Source organism: Canis aureus, chromosome 19, assembly GCF_053574225.1.
Source record: "Canis aureus isolate CA01 chromosome 19, VMU_Caureus_v.1.0, whole genome shotgun sequence".
NCBI classification, from domain to species: domain Eukaryota; kingdom Metazoa; phylum Chordata; class Mammalia; order Carnivora; family Canidae; genus Canis; species Canis aureus.
This window is the reverse complement of record NC_135629.1, coordinates 31300670-31325721: the sequence shown is the minus strand read 5'-3', so window position 1 is coordinate 31325721 and position 25052 is coordinate 31300670. Positions and strand designations below refer to the sequence as shown.

Below are 25052 nucleotides of genomic sequence, written 5' to 3'. Positions count from 1 at the left end.
TGAATTTCCCCCAAAAGTCCCATAGGCTTGAGCTCACAACTTTCTCTCTGCACATCCAGATGCCATGTCCCAGGAGGCACACAGCTGCCTTAGCACTTCTCTGATGGAGATGGTTTCTGATCCTTTCCATGTCTTTCCACAGACAACTGAAAGGTTTCCAATGTTCACCACATTCTTCCAGATTTAACAAGGCAACGTAATTAACGCTGCTGTTTCACCATGAGTCAACAAGAGAAAATTGCCCTTCCAGAAGAGTTTTCACATGTACAATGATAATTCATTAATACTTTTCCATTTCAGATATTTCTTTTCTTTTGAGATTGAAAGAAATTGGTTTGGGGTATGCCTTATGGTGGAATGTGCTCAGTAGCATTCCTCTGAAAGGGGAAACTTCTTTACGTCCATCAAGAAAAGAATGGCCAGAACAAAACACCCAAAATGAACACTTTAGATCCTTTCAAACTCAAACTTAGAGCCACTGCAAAAGCAAGGAAGTTCTATTTCTTTGTATCACATGCATGCAGTCAAGGCAAGGGATTAAAAAAAAAAAAAAAAAGGCAAGGGATAAGATGGAACGTTCCTCTAAAGTCATGGGAATCCTGTAAGTTCTGTTTCATGAGTTCTAGGATACCCAGAAAGAGGCAAACGGCACTGGTTTTTGACCAGGATGCTTAGGAGGAATCAGGAAATGTCCCAATATTGGGTGGGGGGGTTGGGCGTCAGAATGTAGGGAACATTCTAAATGTTGGTTAAAGTTCTGCAGTGTATTATCTCCACACAAAAAAGGATTGTCCCACCAGGATGCCAACAAATCCCCTCCCCCCTTGGGAAACAGTGACTTCAGTTGAGAGAAAGTTCAATGATGCAATAATGTAAAATGAGCTCCTTGTTCTGGGTCCCTCATTTTCTCATATCGCAAACCCTAGGCTGCTGGCAAATAGTGACTGAAGGAATCATCTAGTGGATTAAAGAAGGTAAGTCACTTATGGATTCAACAAATATGTATTAAGTTCCTCCTATGTACAATGTAATTAATGTAATTAATTAACAAATTAATTAATGTAATTAAAACATATCAGATCATAATCTTCCCTTTTAGGAAGCTTAAAATGCCATTTTTCTCCAGAAAGTTCTTTCTAATGTTCTCAGTTCCAAGTGAAGAGAGAGAATAGTCTATTAGTTAGGGCTGCAGATACTGAAGCCAAAGATTTTTGGGTTCTAATTAAAGTTCTGCCACTTACTAGGCTTGCAACTTTAGACTGTTCACTTAATCTCACTATGTCTTGCTTTCCTTATTGGAAAATGGAGATAATATTGCTACTCACTTCATAAGGTTATTTGGAGGATTAAATGGATTTATTAATATAAAATCATTAGGATATTACATAGCACATAGTAGAGGCTCAAAATATTATACATATATAACTCCTATATAAATTTTTAGGAAGTGTTTAATATATGTAACTTTAATTGAAATTACTATGGAGATAATTATATATCCACATGCATGTGTAAGATATAATACGGAGAAATCCCATGTATATTATATCCAGTCTCATCTAGTGGTATCACTTTGCAAAACCATAGTATAACAGCACAACTAGGATACTGACACTGATACATTATAGTAATCTTATTCAGAGTTCCCCAAAATCCCAGTTCACTTGCACTCATTTCAATGCGTGTATGTGTGTGTGAACTTCCATACAATTTTATAATTTGTGTTGGGTCATCACTTTCCTCACTACAAAGATCATTCATGTTGTGATTTTATTACCATACCCACCTTTCTCTTGCAACCACCCCTATCACCCCCATCCCTAAGTTCTGGTAATCACTGATCTATCCTCAATTTCAAAAATTTTGTCATTTCAGAAGTGTTTTATAAATGGAATCCAAAAGAATGTAATTTTCTGAGATGACTTTTTTCATTCAACATAATTCTCTGGAGAATCACCTAAGTTGTTGATTGTACCAATTGTTCATTCCTTTTGATTGCTGAGTAGAATTCCATGGGTACCACAGTTTATCTAACTATGTATCTGTTAAAAACATCTGGGCTATTTCCAGATTTTGGCTGTTGTGAGTAAAGTTGCTATGAATATTTATGTACAAGTTTTTATGTGAACATAAATTTTCATTTCTCTGAGATAAATGCTCAAGAGTATAATTGCTCAGTCATATGGTAGTTGCATGTTTAGTTTTATAAGAAACTGCCAGACTCTTTTCCAGAGTGACTGGGCCATTTTATATTGTCAGTAACAATGTATGAGTGATCAATTTCTCTGCATACTAATAACTAGTGTGGTCATTATTTTTTATTTTAGCCACTCTGATATATGTGTACTGATATTACAGTTTCAATTTGCAATTCTCTGGTGGCTAATGATGTGGAGCATCTTTTAATGTGCTTTTTGCCATCTGTATTTCTTCTTTGGTAAAATATCTGTTCATGTCTTGTGATGTTCATTTTCTAAATGGATTGTTTTCAGTTTTTTTACCATTAAGTTTTAGGAGTTCTTTATATATTCTAGATACTAGTCCTTTGTAAAATTCATGTGGTTTGTAAATCTCTTCTTCCAGCAAGTAGATTGTCTTGTCATTTTCTGCACAGGGGTTTTCACAAAGAAAAAGTTTTAATTTTAATGAGGTCCAATCTACCAATTGTTCCTTTTACGGATTTGTGCTTTTGGGGTCAAGTCTAAGAACTCCTTATCTAGCTTTAGATCCCAAGAATTTTTTCCTGTGTTAATATTTCTAAAATTTCAATATTTTTATATTTAAGTCTATAACCATTTGAGTTAATTTTGGAGTAAGATATGTGGTTTAGATCAATGTTCATTTTTTTTGTCAATGCTAATTGGATGTTTAATGCTCCATCACAATTTGTTGAAAAGCTAGGCTTCCTTCACTGAATGGCTTTTGTATCTTTGTCAAAAATCATTTGAGCATGTGTATGAGGGTTTATTTGTGGGTCCTTTATTCTGTTCCATTGTATCCTTTGCCCGTACCACAGTTAACTTTAATATTGGGTAGAGTAATTCTTCTCTTATTTATACTATGCTATGATTGTCTTGGCTATTACAGGGCCTGTTCCTCTACATATACTAGAAATAGCTTGCTATTTAGAAATAAGAAATAAGCTTGCTAGAATTTTGTTAGGAATTGCATTAAACCTATGTATCATTTTTTCCCCCTATGTATCATTTTTGGGAGAACTGACATCTTTACTATGTTGAGACTTCTAAGTCTCTTCATTTATTGAAGTCTTCTTTGATTTCTTCCTCCAGCATTCTGTAATTTTAATAACATAAATTCTGTACAAGTATTGTTAAATGTATATATAAGTATTTCATTTTCTTTGAAACTTTTGTAAATGGTAGTACATTTTAAATTTGGGTTTCTGCATATAGAAATACTATGCATACATAATGTAATTGACTTTTGCGTGTATCCTATGCCCTTGCCAAACTCACTTATTTTGCTTGTTGGTATGGTGGATTACACTGATTCACTTTAAAGTAGTAAACCATAGCTGGAATAAATACCATCTAGGATTCTTTTTACACGTTGTTAGATTTGATTTGCTAATATTTTGTTTAGTATTTCTGTGTCAAAGTTCACAAGAGATATAGGATTGTAATAATCTTTTCTTCTTTCCTTCCTTCACTCCTCCCTTCATTTTTATTTTTTTTTATTTTTTGTGGTCTTATCTTATTTTGGTGTCAGGATATTACTAGCCTCATAAAATGATTTGGGAAGTCTTGCCTTTTCTATTTTCTGGAAAAGACTGTAAAAATGATACTACTTCTTCTTTAAACATTTAGTAGACTTCTCCAGTGAAAGCATGTGATCCTGGAATTTGTTTGGGGAGACTTTTGAGTACTAATTTAATTTCTTTAATGGATTATAGGCTATTCAAGTTGTCTATTTCACCCTGCCTGAGTTTAAGTAGTTTATGGTTTTTAAAAAACTGATTTATTAATTCTAAGTAGTTGAATATGAATATGAAGTTATTCATAGTATAACCCTATTATCTTTTAATGACTATAGGATCTGTATTTATATTCCCTATTTCTTTCCTGATATTGATCATTTTAACTGTCAACCTTGCCAGTCGTTTATTAATTTTATTATTTTTTTAGAATAACATGCTTTTTGTTTCATTCACTTTATCTTTTTCCTATTTCATTGATTTCTGCCTTTATCTTTATTATTTCCTTCTGTCTGCCTTTTTTTCCTTTCCTTTTCTACTTGCTTGAGGTAGGAACTTAGTTTATTAAATTGGGACCTTTTGCTATTTCTAATATAAGTATTCAGTGGTATAAATTTCCTTCTCAGTCCTGCTCTAGCTCCTGCCTACATATTTTGATATATTTTGTTTTCATTTTTATTGAGTTCTATGCATTTTTAAATTTCCTTTAAGACTTCCTCTATGGATATTATAGGAGTATGTTGCTTAATTTTCACATTTGAAGGTTTTTTTCTGTTGTCTTTTTTTAAAGATTTATTTATTTATTTGAGAGAGAGAACACAAGCAGGGGGAAGGGCAGAAGGAGAGTGAGAGAATCCTCAAACAGACTCCTCACTGAGCATGGAGAGCCAACACAAGGCTTGATCCTAGCACCCTGAGATCATAACCTGAGCTGAAGTTAAGAGTCAGACACTTAACTGACTGAGCCACCTTAGGCACCTCTTCTGTTGTCTTTTTTGTAATTGATTTCTAGTTAGATTTTATTATAGCCAGAGAACATATTCTGCATGCTTTCAATTTTTGAAACTTTATTAAACTTTGCAGGTGTGTATGTTCCAAGATATGTCTAATTTAGTGAATGTTGAATGGGTTCTTAAAAAATATATATGTATTCTGCTATGGTTGGGATAGATTGTTGTATGTCAATTAGACATTACTGACTATATTGTTCAGATCTTCTATATGCTTGCTGATTTTCTATATGGTAGTTCTATTTATTGTTGAGAGATGGCATTGAAGTCCCCAACTATAATTGTCAATTTCTCTATTTCTCCTTCAGCTCTATTAGTGTTTGCTTCATGTATTTTAAGGCTTTTTTTAAATTTTTATTTATTTATGATAGAGAGAGAGAGAGAGAGAGAGAGGCAGAGACACAGGCAGAGGGAGAAAAAGCAGGCTCCCCACAGAGAGCCTGATGCAGGACTGATCTCAAGACCCCAGGAATCACAACCTGAGTCAAACCCAGACACTCAACTTCTGAGCCAGCCAGGCATCCCAAGGCTCTATTGTTTAATGTGCATACATTTAGAGTTATGTACAATCTCCAGGATGGTCAATGCTTTTATCATTACATAGTGTGTCTGGTTTAAATATTTTCTTTGTTCTGAAGACTACTTTTATCACATATTCATATAGCCACTCTGGCTCTCTAAAAAAATAATATTTGCACAGTATATCTTTTTCTATCCTTTCATCTTTCAACTTACTGAATCTCTGCCTTTGAACTGAACTGCTCATAAGCAGCATATAGTTAGACTGTGTTTATTTCTCCATTCTATCAATCTCTATCTTTTGATAGGTGATGTAGATGATTTGCATTTAAGATCACTATTGATATGTTAACATTTCAGTCTACCTTCTTATTACTTTTCTATTTCTTTCCCCTGGTTCTCATTCTTTTCTTGCCTTCCTATAAATTAATTGAACATTTTTTCAGAATTCCATCTTTATTTAGAGTGGTTTTGGATACACTTCTTTGTATAGTTCTCATAGAGGTTGCTCTAGATATTATAATTGAATATGTACCTTATTACACTCTACTATTATCAATATTTTATGACTTGCAGTAAAATGTGAAAACCTCACTTCCATATAAGTCCCTTTACCATTCCCACTTTTAAATACCATTGAGTAGGGCAGTGTGGGTGGCTCAGTGGTTTAGCGCCGCCTGCAGCCCAGCGCCTGATCCTGGAGATCCAGGATCAAGTCCCATGTTGGGCTCCCTGCATGGAGCCTGCTTCTCCCTCTGCATCTCTGCCTCTCTCTCTCTCTCTCTCTTTCTCTCTCTCTCTCTCTCTCTGTCTCTCATGAATAAATAAATAAAATCTTTCAAAAAATACCATTGAGTATCAGATGATGTTATAATTTTTGTTTAAATCAACAAATACAATTTGTAACACTCATAAAGAATAGTTTGCTGTATGTATCTAAAAATCTGTTTCCATTGTTCCTTCATCATTCTCCAGTATTTCATTTTGTATCTTTTCCTTTCTGTTTGAAGAACTTCCTTTAGCCAATCTTTAGGAGTCAGTCTGTTAACAACAACTTCTTTTAGTTTCCATTCATCCAAGAGTGTTTGTATTTCTCCTTCATTCCTAAAGGACAGCTTTGCCAGATATGGAATTCAGAGTTGACAGTTCTTTCAGTACTTCAAAAATATTGTGGCACCTTCCTCTGGTCTCCATTGTATAAGATGAGCAATCAGCTGTCATTTGATTTGGTATTCCTCTATAGGTAATGTGTTCTTTCTCTGGCTGCTTTCAAGATTTTTACCTCTTTGGATTCCAGTTTTGAAAGCTTAAAAGAAATCCAAAGCATGGATTTCTTTTGCTCTATCACTTCTAGGTTTTAGTCAGCTTCTTAGATTTATATCCAATTGTGTATTTTACCAAATTTGGAAAAGTTTTTAGCCATTATTTCTTTAAACACCCAGCACTCAGTTCTACTGGACCCCAATAATATGGATGTTGGATTTTGAGTTATTTTTCACAGGTCCCTGAGGCACTGTTCACTTTTTCTATTTCTTCTCCATAGTTAATATTGGGTAAATTCTATTGTTTTCTCCTCATACTCAATAATTCTATCATCTCTCATCTCTTCTCTGCTATTAAGAATATCCAGCAATTTTTTTTAATTTCTGCTATTATAATTTTCATTTCTATAATTTCCATTCAGCTCTGCCTTATTACTTCTATTTATTTTCTGAGACTTCCTATTTTTTTTTAATTTGTATCAGAAGAATTTGAGATCATGGTGAATTATTTACATGACAACTGCTTTTAAATCCTTGTCAGATGATTCTAACATCTGATTCATCTTGGTATTGGTATCAGTTGATAGTCTTTTCTCATTCTATTTGTGATATTCTTTGCTCTTGGTATGATGGATGATTTTAAAATTATATCCTGGATATTTTGTCTATTATGCTAGATGACTCTGGGTTCTAATTGAATCTTTTATTTTAGCAGGCAGTCAACTCTGCAAAATTAATCATGCGGCTACTTTTATGAGCTGTAGTTCCAATGGCATTCTAATTTTCACACTCTTTGAAATGTTATTTTGGTCTGCTTTATTTATTTAATGTCATGAGGACTCTCACTGTTCCTTCATCATCTCGCTGCCTTAGGAGGTGGAAGAGGGTTCCCCAGGCTGGGCCTTAGGTGTCTCTGGATGGGAGAGGAATGTGGTGAGAATCCTGTACTGGTATCTCCAGCTGCCTTAGAGTCTCTGAGCAAGAAAAGAGCATTTCAGGCATAAATGGACCAAGAGGCTTTCTGGAATTGACAACTTATTGCTGCATCCCCTTTGCTGGGTCTGCCAACTTGCTGCTGTCTCTGGGCAGGTGAGAGGCATGTGAGGCCTGCAGAAAAAGTGACTTTCTGGATTAATCCATTTGATGTAGCTGGGTCTCTCCTGCTGTTCTGCCTGCCAGCCTCAGTATCTCTTGTTGGAAAGATGAGTCTCAGGCCCAATGGGGAAGGGGAGCATTTCCTCTGGCATTATATTATATTATATTATATTATATTATATTATATTATATTTATTATATATTTTTGCTAAGGCACTCATCAATCCCCTTGCTGGTAGTGTAAAACTTGTCTGATGTTGGAAGAGAAACTCCCATTCAATCCACGAAAGAATCAACCTCCCTGGGTTTCCTCCTGTCACTGAGATGGGCATTGGGAAACAGCTGGTCTGAGTGGCTTCTTCTTTGGGGAGGGAGGGCTCTAGACACCCTGCTCTGTGCTGTTCTTTTAGTCCAAGGTCTCAAACCAGTTCATCTTCTTCTTATCACCTTTTAGAGTTCTTATTTGGTTGTCTCTTGCTTCATTTCTGGAATTCATAATTGTGCTTTGTGATAGAGCAAGGAAATTTGGGTCTATACCACTTTTGCTGGGCCATGGATCTCCATTTACTATATTTTTAATTGTATATTACCTTTCAAGTTTCTTATGGTACTTAACCCTTTTTGAGCTTATGTTTATATGAGTATATTAACAGAAACTAAGATTTGAAATTCCTTGAGAATTTCTCTTTGTACTTTATGGTATCCTGAACATGGTAAGTTCTCACTGAATAACTCTTAATGAATGCATGTATACTGAATCAATAAACACTTATGCATATTTTCTTCAGGGCTATACAACAGAACAAGACCTATCCGCTAAGAGGGAGGTCGTTGGCAGAATGTAAGCATGGCCCATAAGTGCCCATTCCTGTAAATGGACACAGGAGTAACAATGAGAATCCTGCTTAATGTAATATACTAAAACATGGCTCAGAACATATGCCTACTTGGTCATGAACTTCCTGAAATGATCAGATCAGAAAACATGTTAATGCTAGGGCACACCCCCTCACCACTTCCATTATTCCCCTCTAGCCTATACTCTGGAGCGCGCGCACACACACACACACACACACACACACACACTTCAAGCATTCAATCTTCCAGAGAAGGTTGAATGTAAAAAAGGGGAACATGTCACATTTTCTTTCTAAAACTGAAACCACCACATCTCCAATAAAAGATGAATATCAAACACTGATGCCTAACAACAAATGGTACAGAACAATATTGCAAGGAAACTCCAAGATTTTAGAGCTCATAGAAGCATCACTAAAGATTGCATGTTAGAGATCAGAGTGCCCTGGGCAGGGAATGCAATGAAATGTAAGGTCAGCCCCCTGGTGGAGCTCTGAAGTAGGAGTGAAGGGATACCAAGCCAGCAGAGATCCTGGACAACTGAATTCTCCCACTGAACATGAAAGGATTGGAAATGATGAGGGTTTTCAAATGCAATAGGCCTGATGTCTGACCTTCTACTTAACTACTGGAATCATGCATTATTATCCATTGGTTTGAGCTCTTAGCCTTTTAAGATCCCCAGGCACTCGTCCCTCATATGTGCTGCACATACTTCTCTCTATTTTGGTTTTGTTTTGTTTGTTTGTTTGTGTGTTTTTTTTAATTTATTCATGAAAGACACACACACACATAGAGAGAGAGAGAGGCAGAGACACAGGCAGAGGGAGAAGCAGGCTCCATGCAGGGAGCCCGACGCAGGACTCGATCCCAGGTCTCCAGGACCATGCCCTGGGCTGAAGGCGGTGCTAACCACTGAGCCACCCGGGCTGCCTGGTTTTTGTTTTTTGACAAACATGAGTTTTAATTTTAATGAGGTCAAATATACTACTCTTTTACGATCTTTTCTTTTTGCCCTTAAGTGTATAAGATCCTCTCTCACTGTAGTTGGGATACTCATTTTTTTCTCTGTTTATCTATGTTTGATTTTATATATTTATTGCTTTAATCAAGCTGAAATTAATTTTAGGGTATGGTGGGAAAGAGACTAAAATTCTTCCCACTCTAATGCCTTCTTGGTAAGTAAAAAATAAATCTTCCCAGAGTAGAAAACTCAGCCTCAACACATGCTGCTTGGCTTTTTGAAGCAGGAATGGAATGAATGAGGCACTTTCCTTAAACACGGAAAATCTCATTGTGTTTCATTGGCGTCTTAAGACAACCTTCCTTCTTTATTTCTTAGTGCCTCTTGTCTTTTATTCAGAGTGGGGACACAGATATCATACACTGTATCCCCAAGGATAAAGGAAATTTCTTAAGTTCATCAAGTCTTCTGAGCACGTTCTGTGTAGAAGATTTTCCATTACTGGTTACACTGCATATACAGGGCCCTCCTGGAGAATGTGACCAGTGGAAATAGAGCTTCAGAAAACATGAAATGAGCAATCAGGGCTTCCCTCTTTTAGGAATGTTCTCAGAAGAAAAGTAAGTCTTGGTATTTAGAACATATTAGATGTCACCTCTCAGACTACAAAATTCTCTTCAAACTTTATCTGTTTAATTTAAAAGCAAGCAAGGCTTCAGTGTTGACATTTCTGAGTTAGGGGATGTCAGTACAATAAAAGGTAGATTAAGTAGGGGGAATTTATGTCCCTGTTCTACTTAATAAATGGTCTTAGGGAATTCTGAAAATAAAATAGTCTCATTAGTTGGTAATTAACATAGTGACTGTCAGAGAACTGTCCAACTTGTGTCATATTCCCACAGTGGGTCTATAAAATACAATATTCTTTAGAAAACATACAGTTTTTTTAATTGCATTCATCCTACAAGGTATACTGACTTCTTGCTATGGGTCTAGACCTGAAGGGAATTCACAAGAAAGGATGATCCTTGTCCTCACCAAAGCCACCCAAAATGGGTACACCCACTCAGAGTTATAAAAAAACACTAATTTCTGGATTATGCTAAACTAGATTGGGAGGTGGAGTACTCTGTCAAAATTATTCTTTTAGCCATAAAACTATATCATCAGGTAAAATCTAAATGCAAGCCCAACATATAAACTAGAATAAAAGACAAAAGCATAAATTCCCAGGTCAGAGGGGGAGTAGTCTTCTCAGAGCATTGCCGTCCTCTAAAACACACACACACACACACACACACACACACACACTCCCTAGAGCTTTGCAGAGCAGTCTGAAAGCCACTGTACTTGGCAAACTGATGGACAGAAAGAAGGAGGAACAGATAGAAATGTGATGTTAATGGTGGCCTGCAAGTGTGGGTATATAGGGAGCTCATTGTAAGAAGTTCTTCAGTTAGGGGCATTTCGAAGATGGTGGAGGAGCAGGGGCCTCACCTCACCTGGCCCCACCAACTTCCCTAGGTAACCTTCAAACCATCCTGAACACCTACGAATCCGACCTGAGATTTAAGCAGAGAACTGCTGGAACGCTACAGAGAAAAGGGTTTTCACTTCTAACAAGATAGGAAGGTGGAAAAAAATAAATACATAAAAAAGAATCAAGTGGGGAAGGGGCCCCCCCGCGAGGAAAGGCGCTCAGCAGGGAAGCCGGGCCGAAGCGCAGGAGGGCAGCGGGGCCTCCAGTCTCCCGGGGTCCCCAGTAGAGGAGGTGCGCCCCGGGGAGCGCGCCCACCCTGCGGGCCGAGCGCGGTAAAGGGCTGGGGCGCCGGGCGGGGCCTGGGGAGCAGCTCAGGTGGGGGCTCTGCGCGGAGGGGCCTGCGCCCTGCTGCCTTAGGGAGCCCCGGCTCCAGGTGCGCGATCCCAGCAGCGCAGGCCCTGGATCCCAGGGTACTGGGGGACACAGTCCAGGATCCTGCAGTCCCCCCGGGGAGCTTATGTCCCCTAAGTAGAACAGGGACATAAATTCCCCCTACTTAAGAGGCGGGAGGGCACAGGACAGGGAGGATGCTCCTGCCGCTGGGCGTCCTGCGGGCTGTTCAGGCCAATGACCCCCGCCCCCGGAGCATCCAGGCCAGTAGACTGGGAGACTGTGGTAGTTAGTGGGGGAGCTGACTCCAGGACTGGAGGCCTGCCTGTCACCAGTGTGATTGTTCCTCCTGGTGTCACCCTGTGCCTGGGAGAGGCGGGCTGCTAGGGAACAGGGGCCTCACAGGATAAACAGCTCCCACTGAGCCGTGCACCTGGCAGGGGGCTGCGCAGCTCCCCCAGGTGCACACACCTGAGAATCATCACAGCACGCCCTCCCCTAGAAGACCAGCTGGAAGGACAGGGGAAGAGCAAGTTCTTGACCGAAACAGAGCTGGGAAGCTCCAGGGGAAGTCGAGGGATTTACAGTATATAGAAGTAGAGGGCACCCCTCCTATTTTTCCCTTTTTCCAGTACAACTCCTTTTTATATCAGACTAAAAATTTCCAAATTTTTTTCTTTTCACACTTTAACTACATATTTTACCACCTCTTCATTTTTAAGTTTCTTCATTTTTGATATTCATATTTCTACAATTACAGGTCTTAGATATATTTTCCACTTCTAGATTCCCATCAACGTACTGAATTTAATTTTGGGAGATATAACAGATAAAAAAAAAAGAGACTGGGATTGTCTCCTGCATATTTTCAGACCACAATGTTTTGAAACTAGAACGCAATCACTAGAAGAAATTTGGAAGAAACTCAAACATGTGGAGGTTAAAGAGCATCCTACTAAAAGATGAATGAGTCGACCAGGAAATTAGAGAAGAATTAAAAAGATTCATGGAAACTAATTAAAATGAAGATATAACCATTCAAAATCTTTGGGATACAGCAAAAACAGTCCGAAGAGGGAAATACATCACAATACAAGCATCTGTCAAAAAATTGGAAAAAAAAACCTCAAATACACAAGCTAACCTTGCACCTAAAGGAACTGGAGAAAGAACAGCAAATAAAACCTACACCAAACAGCAGAAGAGAGATAATAAAGATTCGAGCAGAACTAAATGAAATAGAGACCAAAGGACTGTAAAACAGATTAAAAAGGAACAGGAGATGGTTCTTTGAAAGAATTAATAAGATAGATAAACCATTAGCTAGCCTTATTAAAAAGAAAAAAGACTCAAATTAATAAAATCATGAGTGAAAGAGGAGAGATCACAACCAATATCAAGGAAATACAAACTATTTTAAAATGTATTATGAGCAGCTATGTGCCAATAAATTAGGCAAACTAGAAGAAATGGGCGCATTTCTAGAAAACTACAAATTACCAAAACTAGAACAGGAAGAAACAGAAAACCTGAACAGGCCAATAACCAGGGAGGAAATTGAAGCAGAAAACACCCAAGACACAAAAGTCCAAGGCCAGATGGCTTCCCAGGGGAATTCTATCAAACGTTTAAAGAAGAAATAATATCTATTCCACTAAAGCTGTTCTGAAGGATAGAAAGGGATGGAATACTTCCAAATTCATTTTATGAGGCCAGCATCGCCCTAATTCCAAAACCAGACAAAGACCCCACCAAAAAGGAGGATTATAGACCAATATCCCTGATGAACACAGATGCAAAAATTCTCAACAAGATACTAGCAATAGGATGCAACAGTACATTAAGATTATTCACCAGGACCAAGTGGGACTTATCCCCAGGATACAAGGCTGATTCAACACTCATAAAACAATCAACATGATAGATCACATCAACAAGAGAAAAAACAAGAACCATGTGATCCTCTCATTAGATGCAGAGAAAGCATTTGACAAAATACAAATACAGCATCCATTCCTGATCAAAACTCTTCAGAGTGTAGGGATAGAGGGAACTTTCTTCGACATCTTAAAAGCCATCTACGAAAAGCCCACAGCAAATACCATTCTCAATGGGGAAGCACTGGGAGCCTTTCCCCTAAGATCAGGAACCAGACAGGGATGTCCACTCTCACCACTGCTATTCAACATAGTACTAGAAGTCCTAGCCTCAGCAATCAGGCAACAAAAAGAAATAAAAGGCATTCAAATTGGTAAAGAAGTCAAACTCTCCCTCTTTGCAGCTGACGTGATACTGTACATAGAAAACCCAAAAGACTCCACCCCAAGATTGCTTGAACTGATACAGCAATTCGGCAGTGTGGCAGGATACAAAATCAGTGCCCAGAAATCACTGGCATTTCTATACACTAACAATGATATGGAAGAAAGAGAAATTAAAGGCTCAATCCCATGTACAATTTGCACCCAAAAGCATAAATTACCTAGGAATAAACCTAACCAAAGAAGTAAAAGATCTATACCCTAAAAACTGCAGAACACTTCTGAAAGAAATTGAGGAAGACACAAAGAGATGGAAAAGTATTCCATGCTCATGGATTGGAAGAATATTGTAAAAATGTCTATGCTACCCAGGGCAATTTACACGTTTAATGCAATCTCAATCAAAATACCATGGACTTTCTTCAGAGAGTTGAAACAAATAATCTCAAGATCTGTGTGGAATCAGAAAACACCCCAAATAGCCAGGGGAATATTCAAAAAGAAAACCAGAGTCGGGGGCATTAAAATGTCGATTTCAAGTTGTACTACAAATCTGTGATCATCAAGACCGTGTGGTATGGGCATAAAAACAGACATATAGATCAATGGAACAGAATAGAGAACCCAGAAATGGGCCCTCAACTCTATGGTTAACTAATATTCAACAAATCAGGAAAGAGTATCCACTAGGAAAAAGGACAGTCTTCAATAAATGGTGCTGGGAAAATTGAACAGCCACATGCAGAAGAATGAAACTAGACCATTTTCTTGCACCATACACAAAGATAAACTCAAAATGGATGGAAGATCTAAGTGTGAGACAAGAATCCATCGAAATCCTAGAGAACACAGGCAACACCCTTTTTGAACTTGGCCACAGCAACTTCTTGCAAGATACATCTATGAAGGCAAGGGAAACAAAAGCAAAACTGAAATATAGGGACTTAATCAAGATAAAAAGCTCTGCACAGAAACTATCAACAAAACTAAAAGACAACCTACAGAATGGGAGAAGATATTTGCAAATGACATATCAGATAAAGGGCTAGTATCCAAGATCTATAAAGAACTTATTAAACTGAACAGCAAAGAAACAAACAATCCAATCATGAAATGGGCAAAAGACATGAACAGAAATCTCACAGAGGAAGACATAGACATGGCCAACACGCACATGAGAAAATGCTCCTCATCACTTGCCATCGGGGAAATACAAATTAAAACCACAATGAGATACCACCTCACACCAGTGAGAATGGGGAAAATTAACAAGGCAGGAAACCAAAATGTTGGAGAGGATGTGGAGAAAGGGGAACCCTCTTGCACTGTTGGTGGGAATGTGAACTGGTGCAGCCACTCTGGGAAACTGTGTGGAGGTTCCTCAGAGAGTTAAAAATAGACCTGCCCTATGACCCAGCAATTGCACTGTTGGGGATTTACCCCAAAGATACAGATGCAGTGAAAAGCCAAGACATCTGCATCCCAATGTTCATAGCAGCGATGTCCACAATAGCCAAACTGTGGAAGGAGCCTTGGTGTCCATCAAAAGATGAATGGATAAAGAAAATACGGTCTATATATACAATGGAATATTACCCAGCCATTAGAAACAATAAGTACCCACCATTTGCTTCGACGTGGATGGAACTGGAGGGTATTATGTAGAGTGAAGTAAGCCAATTGGAGAAGTACAATCATCATATGGTTTCACTCATATGGGGAATATAAAAAATAGTGAAAGGGATCATAGGGGAAAGGAGAGAAAATGAGTGGGAAAAATCAGAGAGGGTGACAAAACATGAGATACTCCTAACTCTGGGAAAAGAACAGGGGTAGTGGAAGGGGAGGTGGGCGAGGAGATGGGGTGACTGGGTGATGGGCACTGAGGGGGGCACTTGATGGGATGAGCACTAGGTATAATGCTATATGTTGGCAAATCAAACTCCAATAAAAGAATATACAAAAATGAATTTTTTTCAGTTTTTCTATGTTTAATTTTTTTAGAATATAATGTTGGGAGAATAAAATCTGCCCTTGCTTCCCAATTTTTGAGGTTCTGTTGCTAGTTATGTAAACATTTAATATTATTTTATGTCCTTGATGAATTGAGTCCTGTATCATCATTATGAATTTTTTTTTTTTATTTTTGGTAAACCTTGTGTTGAGGTTTACTTTGATTAATAAAGCCACAATGACTTTCTAAAAATTAATATTTGCCTGGCATATATTTTTCATTCTTTTTACTTTCAACTCTTTGTGTCTTCATATTTAAAGTGCTTGTATTATCATCAGCATATAGTTAGGTCTTATTTTTGTTATTCATATTAAAAATCTCTGATGTTTAATTGGGGTGTTAAGTCCATTAACATTTGATGTAATGATAGAGTTGGGTTTGAAATTTACCATATGGCTCTTCACTTAATACTTGTGCTATGTTTCCCCTATTCTATCTTGCCTTCCTTCTTTCTGTTAAAAAATGAATGCATCCCACAACCCTGGGACCATGACCTGAGCCAAAGGCAGATGCTTAATTGACTGATCCACCCAGGCACTACAGGACCATTATTCCTTAAAATGCTTCTTTCTAACACATTCTCTCTTCTTTTCTAATACTTCAGTTATACAAATATTAGACTGATGGTTTTGTCCCATATGTCTCTGAAGATTCCCCCCAACCCCTTTTTGCCTCTGTTCTTCAGATTGGATCATTTCTCTTGATCTGTCTTAAGTTTACTGACTCTATAGTCTCTAATCTGTTGTAAAGGTCATTAAGTAAATTTTTCATTTCAGAAATTATCCTTAACAGTTACAGATTATCCATTCTTTTTTTTTTTAGTATTTTACATTTATTTATCTGAAATTTCCCATCTTTTCATTCATTTTATGTCATCCATTTTTATGCCTTTTACATTCTTAAGCTTATGAATCACAGCTCTTTTAAAATCGTATCTTCTAATTTCAATGTCTAGGTTAATTCAGGGTCTGCTTCTATGGACTGTTTTTTTCTTGTTGATAAGTCTGCTACTTCATGTAGCAGGGGGTTTTATGTATGTTGGATACTGAATGATACATTTAGGGTATCTACATTGTACTGTCTTAAGAGTTTTGTTCTGGCAGGCAATTATATTACTAAGAGATCCTCTTTATCCTTTCATTGTGAGGACTGGTGTATTGTGATTCTCTCCTTGGCCTTAAAACATGGCCTTCCTCTAGAGCATGGCCTTCCCTCCTAAGGCTGACTTTTCTGGGGTCTCAATTAAATCCCAAGTGCCCAATGAAGTCTCTCCTCTCAGGCTACAATAGAATTCCAACATCTCCCAGGTCTGGCATCTTTGATTCTCCACTAGACCAATCTCCACTAGACTTCAAGGAGTCCTGCCCTACTTATGCATACCAAGTCCTCAGACAATGACCTACAAAGGAACATCCACATATACTTCTAAATGCCTTCTCCCATGCATGTCCTTTTTCTTCAGTACTCCGCTCTGCTAATTCTAGCCACCCCAAAGCCTCAAACTACAAACCCTGCCTCTTCTGTTCACTAAGCCCACCACCTAATGCTTGGCTCTATCTCCTTACTTTCTGGTCCAGAGAAAGCACTCTGGGCATAAAACCAAGGTGAATGCAAGACCTATCTCAAGGGTTTATCTCCCCTCAAAGATCAAACTCCTACATAGCCTATTAGTCAATTTCTCTAAACAGTTGCCTCATACATTTTATCTAATTCTATAGTTCTTCATGAAAGGATGTCAAGAATAATACGAGATGTCCCATTATGGCTGACACCAGAAGTCCTTAATTTTCTAAAATCACTGCTCTTGAAAACTAAAGTGCTATAACATCTCTCTTCACTCATCATCTCATCACTAACACCTGAACTTTACAAATGATTCTATTTCTCTGACCACCCACTACTATATACTGCACATGAACAAAGGATGATATTTATCAAATGAATTACTATCTCCTTGGCTTTTTTAAAAGATTATTTATTTGAGAGAGAGAGAGCATGAGTGGAGGGAGGGGCAGAAGTAGAGAGAAAGAGAGAATTTCAAGCAGGCTTCCTGCTGAGTGTGGAGCTCTGCATAGGGCTTGATCCCATGAACCTGAGCCAAAATCAAGAGTTGGACATTCAACCAGCTGAGCCACAGTCTCCTTTGTTTTCACTCCTCTTCCCATGTTATTGGATAGCCAACTGACAGCTAATGACTGTGTCTCAGGAAGAGAGGAGGTCAGATAAAGAGAAAGGGGGAGCTCAATTTATTGCATACATTTTCTTTTCAAAAGCTGTGAAGATCAACTGGGCAAGAGAACAGTTTTGTAGGGAGGTTTGGGGATTACAAGGAAATTTCTATTGGTCTAACTCACCAGTTTCCAGCAGTATCACTACAACTAGATCTTCAAAGAGATAATTATGTATTGGTTGTATCTTATGCCTAAGCAGTAGTTTACAATAAACTACTTCTGTCTCTGTGATAGAATGTAACTTCAGATCATCAAGGAGCTTATCTAGATCAACAGCATTTAGTAATAACACTTGCTTCCAACTGCATCAAGTTTGTAATAAATTCTCTTTGTGCCATTTTTAGCTTTTACATGTTTGAGTAAAGGTGAACCCAAAGCTAACTGAACTCTCAGAAAGAAGTTTCTAATAAGTTAAGATTAAGCAGCGTTTCTTTCAGAAGTGGGAAAGAGTATATATTTAGGAATGTTTAAGGATTAGTTTGTTTCTTTATCAATTTTTTATTTATTGATTTTATCTTAAAGTTAAAACACAATCCCTTTCTAGGGGTTTAAATACAGATCAACGATCTAAATAGGCTACAGCTAAGTACATCATTCTTCAAAGATCAACTTAGGAAAGAAAAAGTGGCTCTAAACTTGTCATGAATCAAATACGTTTAAGAGAAGCAAATGTAAATAGCAGCTAAAAATGGGGAGCAGGAGAGAAAGGTTAGATCCAGTAGATGCTCCCTTTTTCGTTTGCTGAGATGTTTCTAATAGTTTGTGTGTCAACATGACGAATGTAGTATAATTGTTCTCAAGTTTATCAATCCTTCTACCCATTAGATTATAATTTCACCTCAAGGTGATTTTTACCATGTGTATTTGACAATTCCTTGGTGGTCACTTCCCAAGAAAAGAAGCAAAGGCTAAAGTTTCTGATAAAGAAAGCAACTTTGAAAGATGAGTGGATAGATGGATGGATGATAGACGGATTTATAAAACAACCACTAGGTTATTCATGATTTATTTATTTGTTCAATATGTTTTTGCCTAGTGCAACCAGGCTAAAGTATAAAAGTGAACAAGTTAGAAGTAGTCTCATAATAGAGCTTACAGTCTACCAGGTACAAGTGGAGAACTCAAGATAGGCAAAAATGTCTACTGTGTCACCTAGAGAATATAATCAAAATGAGTTATCCAACTCCTTAACTGGCAGCTACCTGCAATTACATACATGCCAGATAAGATAAGAAAAGACTTACAACCTCTCCTGGGCATGCTTTGGAGACCAAATAGGTTTGACCATGATCATCCCTATAAATCCTTATGTATAGCTTCCAAGCAAAAGAAGAAACGAGGAGATATCACTATTACAAATCTTCCACCAAGAACCCATTAATTCCATTCAAACAGATTTTTAAAAACTGTTATGCTTGTTTTTCCTTTTTCTTTTAGTTGCCTGGAGAAGATCGATGTCTGACACAATTTCAACATATTTCCCTTCAAGGGCACTTGTTATAAAAGCTACTAATGTACAGTTTTTGGCTTATAAAATCACATTCACTAAATCTTTTGTCTCTTTTGGAACACACTTCTGCTTATGTCTATCAATGTCAAATTATCATAGATGCCAACCTATTGGGCAAAAAAAGAAAAAAATATTTACTGCAGAAACAAGCTATATTATATATCACCATTCAAAGGAAAGCAAAATTAGTAAGTATTAGCTCTACTACTTTGGCCATTCAACTGACAGACTTTTCTGTAAGGAGTTCTCCAAAATACTATCAAAATCTAGAGTTTAACAATCTCCATACTCTATCTTGCCCTTCCTGCTCCAAGTTACACACATGGAATCAGTTATCCATAATAAAGACCAGAGTTAGGAACAGAAGGTACTGTAAATAGATTATAATTCTAAATTGCAAAAGGTTTATTGTTTCCAAGCATCCCTGATTCTTCCCAAAGAGTGGCCCCAGCATGTGCATGATGACTATCTGTAATGGAGACCAGAGTCCTTTCTTTTTAAGAACAAGAATTAACATTTGTTTCTTTCTGCTCATTCCCCAAACTCTTCCTGTCTCAGACATACTAGTGACATAATAAATACCACCTTGTTTTCTGTCTTTAAGACTTTTGCATTTGTAGGTAGCATGAAAACTGATTATTTGGTCCTAAACAAGAAATAATTTGCAAACTTTCACCTGTAACATAGTAATATAGCAGTAATAAGCCAATGATAATACAATGGTTAGATCCTAACTTGTGCTAGGAATTGTGTAAGGCTCCCTTGATTCATTATCTCATTCAATCCCTATAATGCTCCTATGATTTATATTACTTTCTATAGCCCCTTTAAGCACTTTCACATAGAAATCCATCCTTCCCTCTCAAGCATCTGCAGAAGTTGGCAATATAGGAACAGGCAAAAGGATAAGATTCTGCCCAGTTGGGAAAAACAACCACAATCCTCATTAATATCTACTCATTTTAGAATGAGGCCAATGAAGCTGTTAATTATGAGAGTAATATCTACTTACTGCACCCAATTTGAGAATTACAGCAAGTCATTTTTAAAATCATAATTATTCTATCACTCAGAGACAAACACTGATAATGTTTTGATATTTCCCAGTCTTATTTATGTGTGTGCACTCACTTTCTTCTGTTTGTTGATTTTTAAAAATCAAATACAGATCATATAGCAATGTAATTTTGTATCTTTTTTCACTGAACATTATAGTGTAAGTACTTCCCCATTAAATACACTTTTTAAAAAGATTTTCAAGTGCTACCTTATGTACCACAATTTAACAATTCCCCCATTTACTGATAGATTATTTAATAGAGTATTTAATTATTATATAAATGCTGTAATTGACAATTATAATAATTAATTTCTCCCTGCATGTCATTTTCTCCTGAAAGATTTCTAGAAACGAAATTACTGGATCAAAAAATATAAAAGTTTACTTTTTCCTAGGGAGACTGTCCCTATGCACAGTTTCACAATGTAAGAATTGACCATCTCCAGATCTAAGTAGTAGTATCATTATATTTAATAACCTGACAACTAGGTGGAAATTATTTTGTTTTGCATGTTTTATGTTTTAATTTAATGGTATCATATTGGATTCTTCTGCAACTTGCCTTTTAAAAGTTTAACTCAGGGGCACCTGGGTGGCTCAGTGGTTGAACACCTGCCTTCAGTTTGGGGTGTGATCCCGGGGTCCTGGGATCGGGCTCCCCACAGGGAGCATGCTTCTCGCTCTGCACGTGTCTCTGCCTCTCTCTCTCTCTCTCATGAATAAATAAATAAAATCTTAAAAAATAAAGATAAAATAAAATTTTAACTCAACATAGTATTTTTGAGATTTACTGTTGATATATATGTTGTCATTCATTCTTGTAGAATATTGCCTTAACATTTTCCTGATAAAATGCCTCTTGGTTTTTAAAAATCAAAATTTAATAACACATAAATTTTACCAATGTTCATGCAGCAAAAATTTAGATTTCTGACACCAAAATTCAATAGAAAAATTTCTACAAAATGACATACCAGAAAATCATCAAGAAACTTTCCAAATGCATTCAGTAGAATGTCAGAACCATGTGGGATATTTTGAAAAGCATGCTGATTATCAACATAAAGGATATGCATTGCAGAAATTGCCCATGCTAAAAGGCTATGAGAGCATCAGTGTGAGCCACACTCTGTCACTGAGTGCTTGAACTGCAAACATTTCCCTGCCTTTCACATTTAGCTCTTCTTTTTGGCTTCCTGTCAGAGTCTTCAAAGAGTTGAAAATATATTGAAGACAATTATGGAAGGAGAAGGAAGCAAAGCAAGTAAAGAAAGTTACTACATACAAAGCATACAAAGCAAGTATTTCCCGAGAATACAATTTTTAAGTATTTTAAATCCTAATTTGATAGTTTATTGCTCAACCATGGGCATTTTACTGTTTTACTTACATTTCAGGAAATTAGTTGGGAGGTTGGGTTTACATCATTTTTGTCTTTTAAAATAATGGGCAGTTGTCTCCTGGAAACGACTGTTGGGTGAAATGTCGTTGGATCATCAGAAATGAATTAGTTAACATCAAATAAGAAGTGTCATTCTTTTTATCCTACCATGTTCCCTATTACTCTTTGCTTTCTCCTTTTTCTATTTTTATACATTTCTCACTTAGTGTTCGTGTTAATGGGTATGACCCTATTTTACAGATAAGAGCGCTGAGATTCAGGGAAGTCTAAAGATAGCTGTATTAGTTTCCTGCCTGTGGCTGCTGTAACATATTAATACAGATTTGGTGCTTAAAACAACAGAAATTTATACTGTCACAGTTCAGAAACCAGAAGTCCAAAATCAAGGTATTAGTGGAGCCATGCTCTCTCCAGAGGTTTGAGGAGAGATTCCATGCCTTGCCTCTTCCAGCTTCTGGTGGTTGCTGGTATTCTTTGGCTTGAGGCCACATTACTCCAGTGTCTCCATGGTCACATCACCTTCTTGTTTGTGTGCCTCAAATTCCCCTCTACTATCTCTGATAATACTTCTGAGAGAATTAGGGCTCCCTGGGATTAACCAGGATGACCTCCTTATCTCAAGATTCTTAACTAAATTACATCTGCAAGGACCCTTTTCCAAATAAGGTCACATTCAGATGTTCCAGGAACTTGACACGATTATTTCAGAGGGACTATTTCTCAGCCTGACAGGCTCAAAGTCACACAGCAGGACATCACGTAGACAAGTTCAGATGTAGGACTTGTAGATTTCAGAGTTCGTGTTCTTTCTGCTCCATGTGCTGTCTTTTATCTGTGTGACCTGCCATCTCTGTCCCTTGCCACACCTCATAAAGAGAGAAAGTCTGCCCTACCATAGAGGAAGGTCAGTACTCTGGACCCTTTAGCCCAGCTCCACGAACCTTTCCAAGGACAGCTGAGCTGCCCATTAACACATCCCATCATACATTCTTGGCTTCTCTTCCAACACCTGGTCAGCTTCCTGAGCCTGGTTCAAGAACCACAATAGAGCACCAAACAACCTTGTTGGCAAGAATTATTATATCTTTCCCACTCAAACTGGTTTCTCAAAAGCCCCTGTAGGTCTGTAGTATAACAGAAGAAAAATAGTTAAATATCATTCTCTTTTTCTTTTTTTTTTTTCTGGACTTGCTATCTACTGTGACTTAAGGAATGAAAATGGACAGTTGAAAGAAACTATGCTATGTCTCCTAAACTATCCTTGAACATGTAGTTTGAAAGTCACTTGCTTTTTGCCAAGAGATTGCTTGATGTGGAAAAAATAGAAAATGTGATTATTTCCACCTGCCTAGCATATGAGTCAGTAAGATCTACAAGGTTCCATTCTACACACATACTTTACCCTTCCCTTTAGGAATCATAATTCCCATCCACATACATGGCCTAGAAATCAATCCATCCTCTTTTTGGTCTACCTAGAGTTATTATTATACTGTTTCTTGTAAGACATGGAAACCTTGCAATTGTACAGGCCAATTTACAAACCCTTTCCCATTCACGTTGTCATCTGAATAGTATCTACATGCATTATAAACCCCACAATGCTTTTATTTTTATTAGATACATATGTTTCTAAGAAATTAACAGGAAAAATGGGTTTCTATATTTGCCTGGATAGTTGTGATGTCTTCATCCTCACCTGAGGATGCAAGTTTTCCATTATTTTGTTTTATCCTGGAGAACTTCCTATAGCATTTCTTGTACTATAGGGTAGTCTGCTGACAATAAATATTCCCCATTTTTATCTGAAAGTGAAGTTATGTTACCTCTGTTCCAGAAGTATAGTTTCATTGGATATGGAATTCTGGATTGATAACTTCTATTCCTTTCAGTACATGAAAGATAATGTCCCACTGTCCTTCAGCTTTTATCGTTTTTGAAGGTAGGTTGGCTTTTTTTCGAAATGTGGTTCCCTTGTTGTATATTGTATGTTGTTTCTCTCTGCTTTCAAGATATTGCATCTGGGATTTTCAACTAGTTTATTATGATGTGCCTCAGCATTTTGAATAGGTAAATATGTTTCTTTCACTAACTTTGGGAAGTTGGGGCCATGATATCTTCAAGAAGTTTTTATGCCCCACTCTCTACCTCCTTTCCTTCTGGGACACTAATTACCAGTATGTTAAAATTTTTGCTATTATCCCACAGGACCCTGAGACTCTGGTTGGGGTTTTTTAAATCTTTTTTTCCCCTTTGCTCTTCATATGCAAAACTTGTATTTATCTATCTTCAAATTCACTGGCTGCTTGTATAGTGTGTTACAAGGGTCAGCCAGTGATTTGGGTAGGATTTATACAAAAAATCTGTGTTTCTCTCTGTCTGGCTTTATCATTTCTAAAATTACCCTGCCACTTTCTAATAGTTATGGTCATCCCAGACTCTATATTCTGGTTCTTCTGGCCAGAAAGACTGTGTTTCCCATTGGAGTTTTAGCTACCCTGTGTAGTACTGACTACAGTGTGATCTCAAGATGGGTAATGTGAGCCATGCCAATCCCTTTGTTCAGGTGTCAACTCCCCTCCAGAGTCTACCTGCCTTTTTTTCCACTCTACACATACAGAGAATTGATTTGTTTTGTATTTTTGTCTAGAGTTTATAGTTGTTTTCTGTGGGAGTTTACTTATTTGCATGGGAAGCAGAAATCATAATTTCTTATGTTTTAACTTTGTTATGTTGACTACATTAGTCTTGATGAGTTCAGTAATGTTGCATGAACAAATAACTCCCGGAACCTTAGGGGCTTATAAAAACACAAATGTTTATTTCCTGACTTATAACTCATGTCCATTTCCCAGATTAACAAGGGCTCATGTCATCCTCACTTAAGGACACAAGCTGGTGACCTTCACTATCTACTTATCATCCTGACAAGGGGAAAAGAGAAACATGGTAAGAAATGTACTAGCTCTCAATGTTTTTGCCCAGAGCCAACCTATATCATTCAGTTCACATTTCATTTGTCTAGAGCAAAACATGTGGCCTCACCTAAATTCAAGAGGATAAGGAAGTGTACCCATTCAATTTGCCCAGAAGGAAGAGAACTAAGATATATGTGAATGAACCTGAAGGCTACTATGATGTCATGTCATACAGATTTTTTCACTTTCACAAGATCAAATCAGTCAATTTATTTCCTCTATGTGTTGTATCTTGTATTAAAAGAACTTCTCCAAGATGATAAGATCCCAAAGTTATGAGATGCCTCTTCTGTTTTGCCTCTA

The 25052-nt window shown here is 37.3% G+C and overlaps 1 protein-coding gene and 1 long non-coding RNA gene across 17 annotated transcripts in view; one reads left to right on the top strand and one right to left on the bottom strand.

Moving 5' to 3' along the window:
* Positions 1-25052, bottom strand: part of FHIT (fragile histidine triad diadenosine triphosphatase) — a 1383460-nt gene that overhangs the window by 872227 nt on the left and 486181 nt on the right. The gene's annotated exons all lie outside the window — the stretch shown is intronic.
* On the top strand, positions 795-25014 carry LOC144289818 (uncharacterized). The gene is made up of 4 exons (XR_013357796.1): positions 795-974; positions 21573-21666; positions 24627-24720; positions 24797-25014. It is a non-coding gene; the product is annotated as an uncharacterized LOC144289818 (long non-coding RNA).